This window comes from Myotis yumanensis, unplaced genomic scaffold (assembly GCF_028538775.1).
Source record: "Myotis yumanensis isolate MYYU_CA2020_CCGP unplaced genomic scaffold, mMyoYum1.0.hap1 SCAF_2, whole genome shotgun sequence".
Taxonomy (NCBI): Eukaryota; Metazoa; Chordata; class Mammalia; order Chiroptera; family Vespertilionidae; genus Myotis; species Myotis yumanensis.
The window spans coordinates 137,909,866-137,921,164 of NW_027223753.1; the positions used below are offsets into that span (position 1 = coordinate 137,909,866).

The 11,299-nt window shown below is 42.6% G+C and overlaps 1 protein-coding gene and 1 pseudogene across 2 annotated transcripts in view; one reads left to right on the forward strand and one right to left on the reverse strand.

The window, feature by feature from the left end:
* Positions 1-11,299, reverse strand: part of TMEM45A (transmembrane protein 45A) — a 101,251-nt gene that overhangs the window by 41,928 nt on the left and 48,024 nt on the right. The gene's annotated exons all lie outside the window — the stretch shown is intronic.
* On the forward strand, positions 5,105-5,861 carry LOC139004426 (non-histone chromosomal protein HMG-14 pseudogene; annotated as a pseudogene).

Sequence of the window (11,299 nt, forward strand, 5' to 3'; positions counted from 1 at the left end):
GAGGCTTATCCATTAAAATGGATATACCTTTAAAGATTTGAACTCTTGTGTCTAAAAGGATTTTTTAAGAGAGCTCTTATTCTACACAAACGTCCTACTGGTACATAAAAATTAGCTTTAACAAGGTCCCAAGAACATACATCAAGGCTGTTTAATTGTTTCTTAAGCTATAACCAGACCCCATCAGCTCCAGGCTTCTCATATTTCAGGCCCCCTTCACAAATATATATATTTTTTCATTGACTGTCTTACACTTAGGAAAAGAATATCTCAAATAGTAATTGCTTTAAATGTATAATAATGGACAGACATGTCCCTGAATTTCTTCTTTAAAAAAGATCACTTACACGCTTCCTCCCAGAGACAGCATCAGAGGAATCTATAAGCAAAACTTACTCCGTTAGCTCCCTCCCATGTATTTACCTTCCCCCGGTGTGCTGCTCTTGAAACCCTAAAACTGCTTTCCTACAAAATGACTGTTCTTTGGTTTCTGGAGATTAGGATATGGGCATCTTTGGGGGACCCTTATTCAGCCTACCATTCCTCCTTAGGAATGCTAGTCAGAAAGAGGACCTCTGACAATTATAAAAATACAAACTTTTAAAAATCACCAACAGGCCCTAGCCAGTTTTGCTCAGTGGATAAAGTGTCGGCCTGGGAACTGAAGGGTCCAGGTTGGATTCCAGTCAAGGACACATGCCTGGTTGCGGGCTCCATTCCCAGAAGGTGGCATACAGGCAGGAGGCAGGCAATCAGTGATTCTCTCTCATCACTGGTGTTTCTATCTCTCTCTCTCTCTCTCCCTCTCCCTTCCTCTCTGAAATCAACAAAAATATATATTTTTTAAAAGCACCAACAGCCCTGGCCAGTTTGGCTCAATGGATAGAGTGTCGGCCCTGGGACTGACAGGTCACAGATTCAATTCCGGTCAAGGGCATGTACCTCGCTTGCTGGCTCATTCCCCAGCCCCAGTCAGGGCGTGAGGGGGAGGCAACCAATTGATGTGTCTCTATCACATCGGTGTTTTTCTCTCTTTCTCTGTCTCTACCCCTCCCTTTCACTCTCTCTAAAAATCAATGGAAAATATCCTAGATGAAGATTAACAACAACAACAAAATAATAGTATTAAAAAATATCACCAACAGGCAGAGGGGAAGAAGAGGGCAGGAACAGAAGTCGCCTTCCACAGACTCTCAGGTCCCAAGCCACTGAGGGAGACTCAAGAGCATAGCGTTGTCTACTTCTCAATCCGGGCTGCACCAGAGCATCCCTTGAAGAGCTCATAAAAAAGCAATCAATGCCAGAACCCCATTCCTGGAGATTCTGCTTCCATTAGTCTGGGTAAGCCCAGGTATCAACATTTTAAAATTCCCCCTCCGGGAATAAGAGCCCTGAGTCTGGAATCAGATTATTTGCATACAAAGGCAAGCTCCACCACTGTAGGCTTGACCTGAGGAACATTATTTAATGTTGCCTCAGTTTCTCCTTCTATAAAATGAGAGTAATGATATTTATAGAACTACCTTATTAAGCTGAGGATAAGCTGACATAATATAAGTTCCTGCCACTTAATAGACCCTGCATAAATGTTACAAGTTGTTTTTGCTTTAAATGCCTCAAAGCTCTCAGGAAGGGTGACTTATTCCAAGACAGGCGGGAACTCAAAGTGATTTCTGTGTATCTAGGACGTGAAGAATGGGATCAGTAGGCAACTAAGCACAATCTCTTGTGCCCTGCCGGTTGTGATGGGCTCCAGAAGTGTCCACCCCAATGTGCCAAGGGAAGGGCATCATTAGGAGCACAGTTAGGGCTGCTTTTTATATACTCCTCATGCTGGATGGAGTACATAAAAACATTAGATGAGTGAGTAAAAATAAATTGAAAGGCTGAATCTGGGGGCAGAAAAAATGTGCTAGGCTATTAAATGGGAGGGATGCTAAGAGCCATCAAATAGTGCCAACACATTTTACATGTACCAATTAATTTAATCCTCATAGTTATTATCCTCATTTCAAAAAGTAATGATGAAGTGCATTTCATAAAGATTATAACAGGTGGGAGGGGAAAATGGCAGCTGAATAGGCAGATGTGTCTCAAGCCTTATCCCAGAGCAGATAGAAGGAGCATCTAAATCGAATAACATCCACCTGGAATTGGCGAAGTAGACACAGCTGGTGAGACAATTCGCAGCCAGGAAGGGCAGAGGACGCCTACAGAATGGTAGGATCGGGGATCTGGGCAGGAGAGAGTCACAAGACCATCGAGCAGAGAGGATCAGAAGGAAGCTACATGGCACCAAGTCCATGTCCCTTGAGGACAGGTGTAATATCTGACTGTGGAAAGGAAGTCCACAGGGCTTCTGGCAGCAGGGAAGTATTGATCTAAGTCCACAGCCATGGGAGGCTGAGCCAAGAAAGGCAGCCAGAAGAGCTGCCCAAGCCATGCAGTGCTGGGTGGGGAGTGGTGGGGAGAGGGGGATGGGGGAGAGGGTAGAAACTAGCAGTCATGTGGTTGTTTTGCCTCTGTTTTGTCTTTGCTTTTATTTGCTAAACCCAGTTCATAGAACCTTTCAAATACAAACACTCACCCGTGGCTGCAGTGCAGGTGGAGGTGCAGACTTGTGGAGTCTGGGGAGAGGCTGTGGAGAAGAGTGGGTCAGGGAGAGGTGACCAGGAATCTAGTACTGAGACATTCCTGACCCTCCAGACCTAAGCAGTGACTTTTCTCCTGAAGAGCCAGCCCTCCCAGGAGCCTCAAGACAGCAAACACAGCCACACCCAGCCTACACCCTGAGCTGTATAAAGGACACAAAAACTCTAAGTCAGCGGTTCTCAACCTGTGGGTCGAGACCCCTTTGGGGGTCGAACGACCCTTTCACAGGGGTCGCCTAAGACCATCGGAAAACACATATATAATTACATATTGTTTTTGTGATTAATCACTATGCTTTAATTATGTTCAATTTGTAACAATGAAAATACATCCTGCATATCGGATATTTACATTATGATTCATAACAGTAGCAAAATTACAGTTATGAAGTAGCAACGAAAATAATTTTATGGTTGGGGGTCACCACAACATGAGGAAGTGTATTAAAGGGTTGCTGCATTAGGAAGGTTGAGAACCACTGCTCTAAATAGTCCCAAAGAGTCCTCAGGGACTGGGTTGAAGAGAGGCCGTTCAGTACCAGAAAGTGATATAGCACCCTCACCACCTATAGCCCTGTCAGAAACAGATGCTTGAGAGATTAAGATTGACAGCAGGCAGACAGACAAAATGGGCAGATTGGTCCCTCCTACTTGCAGCCAAGGCTGTGGAGATAGACACAAACAGAGGACTGGTTGATTGCTTGGAATTTCAACATGGTGCTGACTACCTAACAGGAAAGTAAGAAGTGGCAGACAGAACAGAAGAGTGGGGTCTTAAACCAGCCCCCATGGGGCATTAAAACCAAGCTGAAATGAATGACACTTCACTTTTTTATTTTATTATTATTTTATATTTTATCTTTTACTTAAATTTTTTTGTTTTTTTATTTTATATTTTTTTCATATTTTTCTTCATTCTATTTTTATTTTTTATTGTTATTTTATTTTACCTTATTTTTTCTTTTTTTCCCACCCTTTTCTTCCTCACTTTTCCCTCTTTCATCCTTGTTTTCTCTTCTCTTGTTCCTGCTATAGTTTCTCTTTCCTTTCTTTTTACCCCTTGTTAAAATTGATCTTCTTTATCTGCTTTATTGATGTGCTATTATTACTATAGTCTCTGTTGGCTTACTCATATATCTAATTTCCTCTCCCATGCTCCAAGTCCACGCACCCTTCTCCTTTCTCTTTCTTTGCTAGTCAATTTTTTCATGCTTGTGTTTCCTCTCCTCTCTTGCTCTCTTCTTCTAATTGTTTAATTAGTCTGACTCACTAAACGCAAGCTTACCTGCTCTCTTCTCTATTCTTCTTTTTCGAAAATGGATAAATACATGAACAGATAAATTTAAAAAATATTTTTTTGTTTTTTTTTCTTATTCTTTATTTATTTTTTAATTTTGTAAATTTTTTTCTCTTCTTATCCACTCATTCTCTTTCTACCTCGTCTATACTGAATCAAGGACCTTCCCCTATTCATTCAATTCCTTAACCTTACTTTCTGTATATAAGCTCTGCCTCTACAGGTTCTGCCCCTCCCCCTTTTTTCTGAGTGTTCATTGTTTGCATTTTTAAAAAATATATTTTATTGATTTTTTTTTACAGAGAGAAAGGGAGAGGGATAGAGAGTTAGAAACATCGAAGAGAAACATCGATCAGCTGCCTCCTGCACACCCCCTACTGGGGATGTGCCTGCAACCAAGGTACATGCCCTTGACTGGAATCAAACCTGGTATCCTTCAGTTCGCAGGCCGACGCTCTATCCACTGAGCCAAACTGGTCAGGGCTATTTGCATTTTTTGGTTTATCAGTTTGTTTTGTGGTGTTTTCTCCACATATATGTGTTTTCTTCCTTTTTCTAATTTTTCTGTTCTCTCTTATCTTTTTTCCTTTCTCAATATCATTTTTGCTCTTTTCTCTCTCCCAAGTCTCTTTTCAGTGGTGGTCACTTATATTGGGGTTATCGGTGTCGTGAGTACATTCATGTTTTGTTCCCTTTGTGTTGTGCCTTGCCGAGTTGTATTTTGTGCTGTTCAGTGAAAATGGTAGAGAGAGAGAGCCACATAACCAGACACCAGAGAGGAGACTTCATCCACAAACTAGACAATAACACTCAAGACCCAACTACACCAAAAGAACCCAAATATCCCAAATAGGGGGCATCACAAAATACCCATCCCAGAAGACCAGAGATATTGCACCACTGGATCCCACAAAACATCTACTATCAAAGACAAATTCAAAAAATCTGGGTGGCATAGCAGTTTGATCTAATACATAGAAACAATCACAAAGGAACAGTAAAAATGGGGAGACAAAGAAACAACCCCTATTCGAAAGAAAAGGAGGAATTAATAGAAAAGGAAATAAACAAAATGGAGGCAAGCAATTTGTCAGAGAAATAATTCAGAGCAATGGTTATAAGGACACTGAAAAGGGTGGAAGACAAATTCAACAACATGTATAAGAATCAAGAGGAAATGAAGAATGACATAGATGCAATAAAGAACACAGTGGAGGGGTCCGAGCGGCTTGGGAGACAAAGCAGCAGCCAGGCAGCCCAGGTTTGCCAAGCCACTAGGCACCCCACTGCCCTCAGGCACCCAGCATGTGCCTGGCCTGCCACCACAATACCCAAGAGGAAGGTCAGCTCTGTGGAGGAGGTGGCCAAGGAGGAGCCCAATAGGAGGTTAGCCAGGTTGTCAGCCAAACCTGCTCCTGCAAAGTGGAAACGAAACCCAAAAAGGCGGCAGGAAAGGATAAATGTGCAGACAAAAAAGTGCAAATGAAAGGAAAAAGGGAGCAAAGGGAAAGCAGGCTGAAGTGGCTGACCAGGAACCTAAAGAAGATCTACCTGTGAAAACAGAGAAACTAAAAATGAGGAGAGTCCAACCTCAGATGAAGCAGGAGGAAAAGAAGCCAAGTCTGAACAATGTCATATTCCATGTCTTATCAGTGGTCCCTGTCTCCCTTCGTGTACAATCCAGAGGAATCTTTTTATCAACTATTTTGTAAATGCAAGTTTTTTAGTAGCTCTAGAAACATTTTTTAAAAGGAGGGAATTCCACCTTATCTCATTTTTTTAAAAGTGTAAATGCTTTTTTTAAGAGGTGAAATCATTTGCTGGTTGTTTGTTTTTTGGTACAACCAGAAAATAGTGGGATATTGAATATGGGAGACTTTGATTGTCTTGGGTTTCAGCTTCATATTCCATAGATGGGGGTAGTGTTTATATCCTATAATACAAAGCATACTAAATGGCAATTTGGAGTCAGTTGTGCATTTGCTATGTCTTGAGTATTTTAAATTACTTCTATTCACATGTTTTTGGTAGAATTATTTCTTAACGAAAACTACTCCTTGATCTTGGCTCTTCCTGTCAGAATTTTGTGCATCCGTAACATCTTTGATGTGGTAGTCCAGTTTTCCTAGTAACTTTGTCAATGTGCTGTGAAAGATTGAAAATTTGATTGTGTAGTATACATGATATTAAATTGTGAATCAGTGGGACTTTGATGTAACAGCATATCAACATTTGGAGATAATGGTACTTGATACTCTATTAAGTAAAGTTAGCCTCTAAATTTTAAGCTGGCAAGTCACTGGAATAACTGTTTAGAAAAGAATCACAACTACATGACTTTACATTTTTTGTTACATATGTTAAGAATTGTGTACAAATGAAATGTCTGCATAAATTTTTTTAGGAAAAAAAAAAAAGAACACAGTAGAAAGTTTCAACAATAGCCGAAACCGGTTTGGCTCAGTGGATAGAGCGTCGGCCTGCGGACTGAGGGGTCCCGGGTTCGATTCCGGTCAAGGGCATGTACCTGGGTTGCGGGCACATCCCCAGTGGGAGATGTGCAGGAGGCAGCTGGTCGATGTTTCTCTCTCATCGATGTTTCTAACTCTCTATCTCTCTCCCTTCCTCTCTGTAAAAAATCAATAAAATATATTTAAAAAAAAAAAAAAGTTTCAACAATAGACTAAGAGAAGCTGAGGGCTGCACCAGCAAGTTAAAAGACAAAGTAGAAAAACCACCCAAGCACAGCAACAACTGGCAAGAAAACTTAAAAAAGCAGGAGGAGAGCCAAGAGAGCTTTGGAACAACATAAAACAAAACAACATCTGCATACTAGGAGTGTTAGAAGAAGAAGAAGTGAAGCAAGGAATAGGAAACCTGTTTGAAGAAATAATGATAGAAAACTTCCCTGATGTTGAGAAGAAAAAAATCTAGACAAGCCCAAGATGCACACAGAGTCCAAAAGAAGATGAACCCAAAAAGACAGACACCAAGACACATCATAATTAAATTGGCAAATATCAACAACAAAGTAAGAATCTTAAAAGCTGCGAGAGAGAGAAATTTACCTACAAGGGATCTCCCATTAGACTATTAACTGATTTCTCAACAGAAATACATCAGGCCAGAAGGGAATACAATTAAATATACAAAGTCATGCAAAGCAAGGGATAGAATCCAAGAATACTATCCCCAGCAAAGCTACCATTCAAAATTGAAGGTGAAATCAGGAGATTCACAGACATAAAAGTGTTAAGGAAGTTTATTAACACCAAGCCAGCAATGCAAGGAATGCTGGAGGGACTGCTGTAAAAAGGAGAAATAGAAAGGGAAGAAGGAACACAGGCATAAAGAATAAAAATAGCAACAAACAAGTACCTATCAATAATAACCTTAAACATAAATGGATTAAATGTTCTAATCAAAAGACATAGGGTAGCTGAATGGATAAGAAAACATGACCCATATATTTGCTGTCTACAAGAGACCCACCTCAGAACAAAGGACTCACACAGACTGATAGTGAAGGAATGGAAAATTTTTTCAGGCAAATGGAAATGGAAAAAAAGCTGGGGTAGCAATACTTATACTTGACAATATAGACCTCAATGTGAAGGCCATAACAAGAGATGAGAAAGGCCACTTCATAATACTAAAGGGAGCAATTAAACAAGAGGATATAACTCTAGTAAACATATATGCACCCAAAACAGGAGCACCCAAATACATAAAAAAACTTCTGGAAGATATCAAGGGAGATATCAGCAGCAATACAATCATAGTAGAGGACTTTAATACCCCATTAACACCACTAGATAAATCCTCTAGACAAAAAATCAGCAAAGAAACAGCAATCCTAAATGACTCACTAGATCAGATGGAATTAATTGACATCTTCAGAACATTTCACTCCAAAGCTACAGAATACAGATTCTTCTCAAGTGCACACGGGACATTTTCAAAGATAGACCGCATTTTGGGGCACAGGTACAGTCTCTTCAAATGCAAGAAGATTGAAATCATATCAAGCATCTTCTCAAACCACAATGGCATAAAATTAGAAATCAACTACAATAAAAACAATCCAAAAAATTCAAACACTTGGAGACTAAATAGCATGCTATTAAACAATGATTGGGTTACCAAAGAGATCAAAGAAGAAATGAAAAGCATCCTGGAAACAAATGACAATGAAAACACAACAACCCGGAGAAACCAAGATGGAGGCATAGGTAAACACCGGAGATTGCTGCCGCAAACAACCACTTCAAAAATACAACTAAAAGCGGAACGGACATCACCCAGAACCACAGGAAGGCTGGCTGAGGAGAGACTCTTCAACTAGAAGGAAAGACAACAGCATACCGAGGCTCAGAAGAGGCACAGTATGGAAAATATAAAGGTACGGTGGTGCACGCACAAAGCGGGCTGGTGGCTGAGGGCGTGGTTGTCGTTTTCAATCAGGAGGGAGTCTCAGACTCTGAGCTCCAGATCTGGGCGAGTCTCTAGGGACTCAGACTCAAACGGGAGAAGCGGGATTGTCTGGCATCAGTTGGAACGTGAGGGCAGCTTTCTCTCCGAGGTTTGCAGCGGTTGCTGGGTTCTGAGAAGCAGAGCCTCTGGGAATGGGACTGAGAGCAGCCATAACCGCTCCCTCCGCCTGTCCTGTTGATCCTGCCCCGCCCAAGCCCTGCGCAGAGCCATTAGCCGGATAGCCTCAGGCAAAGGCTAGGTTAGCACCTCTCCAGAGGAAATAAGTTTTCCCGTGGCAGACACAGCTGATTCTCACAGCCAGTCGGCCTGGTGGTCAAATCCCTCTAGTATTAACTACAACAATCAAGGGTTAACTAGAACAAGACTGCGCACAAAGACCACAAGGGGGTGCACCAAGAAAGCATAAAAAATGCGGAGACAAAAAAAAAACATGACAGAAATGGAGGATATAGAGCTAAAAAACACACTTTTGAGGGCTTTCAATAATGTGCTAGAAGCTGCCACTAAACTTGATGAGAGCCTCACGAAATCTAATGAGACCCTCGATGTTGTGATAAAGAACCAACTAGAAATTAAGCATACACTGACTGAAATAAAGAATATTATACAGACACCCAATAGCAGAACAGAGGAGCGCAAGAATCAAGTCAAAGATTTGAAATGCGAAGAAGCAAAAAGCACCCAACCGGAAAAGCAAAATGAAAAAAGAATCCAAAAATACGAAGATAGTGTAAGGAGCCTCTGGGACAGTTTCAAACGCACCAACATCAGAATTATAGGGGTACCAGAAGATGAGAGACAGCAAGATATTGAAAACCTACTTGAAGAAATAATGGCAGAAAACTTCCCCCACCTGGTGAAAGAAATGGACTTACAGGTCCAAGAAGCGCAGAGAACCCCAAACAAAAGGAATCCAAAGAGGACCACACCAAGACACATCATAATTAAAATGCCAAGAGCAAAAGACAAAGAGAGAATCTTAAAAGCAGCAAGAGAAAGACAGTCAGTTACCTACAAGGGAGTACCCATACGACTGTCAGCTGATTTCTCAACAGAAATTTTGCAGGCCAGAAGGGAATGGCAAGAAATATTCAAAGTGATCAATACCAAGAACCTACAACCAAGATTACTTTATCCAGCAAAGCTATCATTCAGAATTGAAGGTCAGATAAAGAGCTTCACAGATAAGGAAAAGCTAAAGGAGTTCATCACCACTAAACCAGTATTATACGAAATGCTGAAAGGTATCCTTTAAGAAGAGGAAGAAGAAAAAGGTAAAGATACAAATTATGAACAACAAACATGCATCTATCAACAAGTGAATCTAAGAATCAAGTGAATAAATAATCTGATGTACAGAATGAACTGGTGATTATAATGAATCAGGGACATAGAAAGGGAATGGACTGACTATTCTTGCGGGGGAAAGGGGAATGGGAGATGCGGGAAGAGACTGGACAAAAATCGTGCACCTATGGATGAGGACAGTGGGTGGGGAGTGAGGGCAGAGGGTGGGGCAGGAACAATAAAGATTTAATTAAAAAAAGAAAAGAAAAGAAAATACAACAACCCAAAATCTATGGGACACAGTGAAAGTAGTCCTGAGAGGGAAGTTCATAACTCCACAGGCCTACCTCTAAAAAACAAGAAAAAAAATGGTAATCAATTATCTTACCCTACAACTTAAAGAATTAAAAAGAAAGCAACAAGAAGAGCCAAGCATACGCAGAAGGAAGGAAGTAATAAAGATCACAGTGGAAATAAACAACATAGAGACCAAAAATATAATACAAAAGATCAATAAGACCAAGGGCTGGTTTTTTTAAAGGATAAACAAGATTGATGAACATCTAGCCAGGCTCACCAAGAAACAAAGAGAAAAGACCCAAATAAACAAAATAAGAAATGAAAGAGGTGAAGTAACAAGTGACCCCACAAACATACAAAGGATTATATATATATATATATATATATATATATATATATATATATATATACACTAGAGGCCTGGTGCACAAAAATTTGTGCACTCGGGGGGGAAGGGGGGGGGGGGTCCCTCAGCCCGGCCTATGCCCTCTCACAGTCTGGGACCCCTCAGGAGATAACGACCTGCTGGCTTAGGCCTGCTCCTGGGTGGCAGAGGGCAGGCCCAATCCCTAGGTGCAGCCCCTGGTCGGGCTCAGAGCAGGGCTGATTGGGGAGTTGGGGCGCCGCCCCCTGTCATGCACAGAGCAGGGCGGATTGGGAGGTTGTGATGCCACCCTCACTCACGCTCAGGGTAGGGCCGATTGGGGGGTTGGGGCACCGCCCCCTGTCACACTCAAGGCAGGGTCGATGGGGAGGTTGCAGCACCATTCCCTGTCACGCACAGAGCAGGGCCGATCAGGGGGCTGGGGAGCTCCCCCCTGTCACACACAGAGTAGGGTTGATAGGGGAGTTAGGGCACCGTCCCCTGTCACACACAGAGCAGGGCTGATCAGGGGGTTGGGGCGCAGCCACTGTCATGCTCAGGGCAGGGCCGATGGGGAGGTTATGGCTCTACCCTGTCACACACAGAGCAGAGCCTGTGGGGGGGGGGGGGGGAGGTTGGGGCACTGCCCTCTATCACCCACAGAGCAGGGCCGATCAGGGGGTTGGGGCACCGCCACTGTCACACTCAGGGCAGGGCCGATGGGGAGGTTATGGCTCTACCCTGTCACACTCAGAGCAGGGCCTGTGTGTGTGTGGGGGGGGGGGGGGGGGTTTGGGGCGCCGCACCCTGTCACAGAGCAGGGCCGATCAGGGGGTTGGGGCGCCGCACCCTGTTACACACAGAGCTGCAGGGCGATCAGGGGGTTTGGGCGCTGCCCCCTGTCAC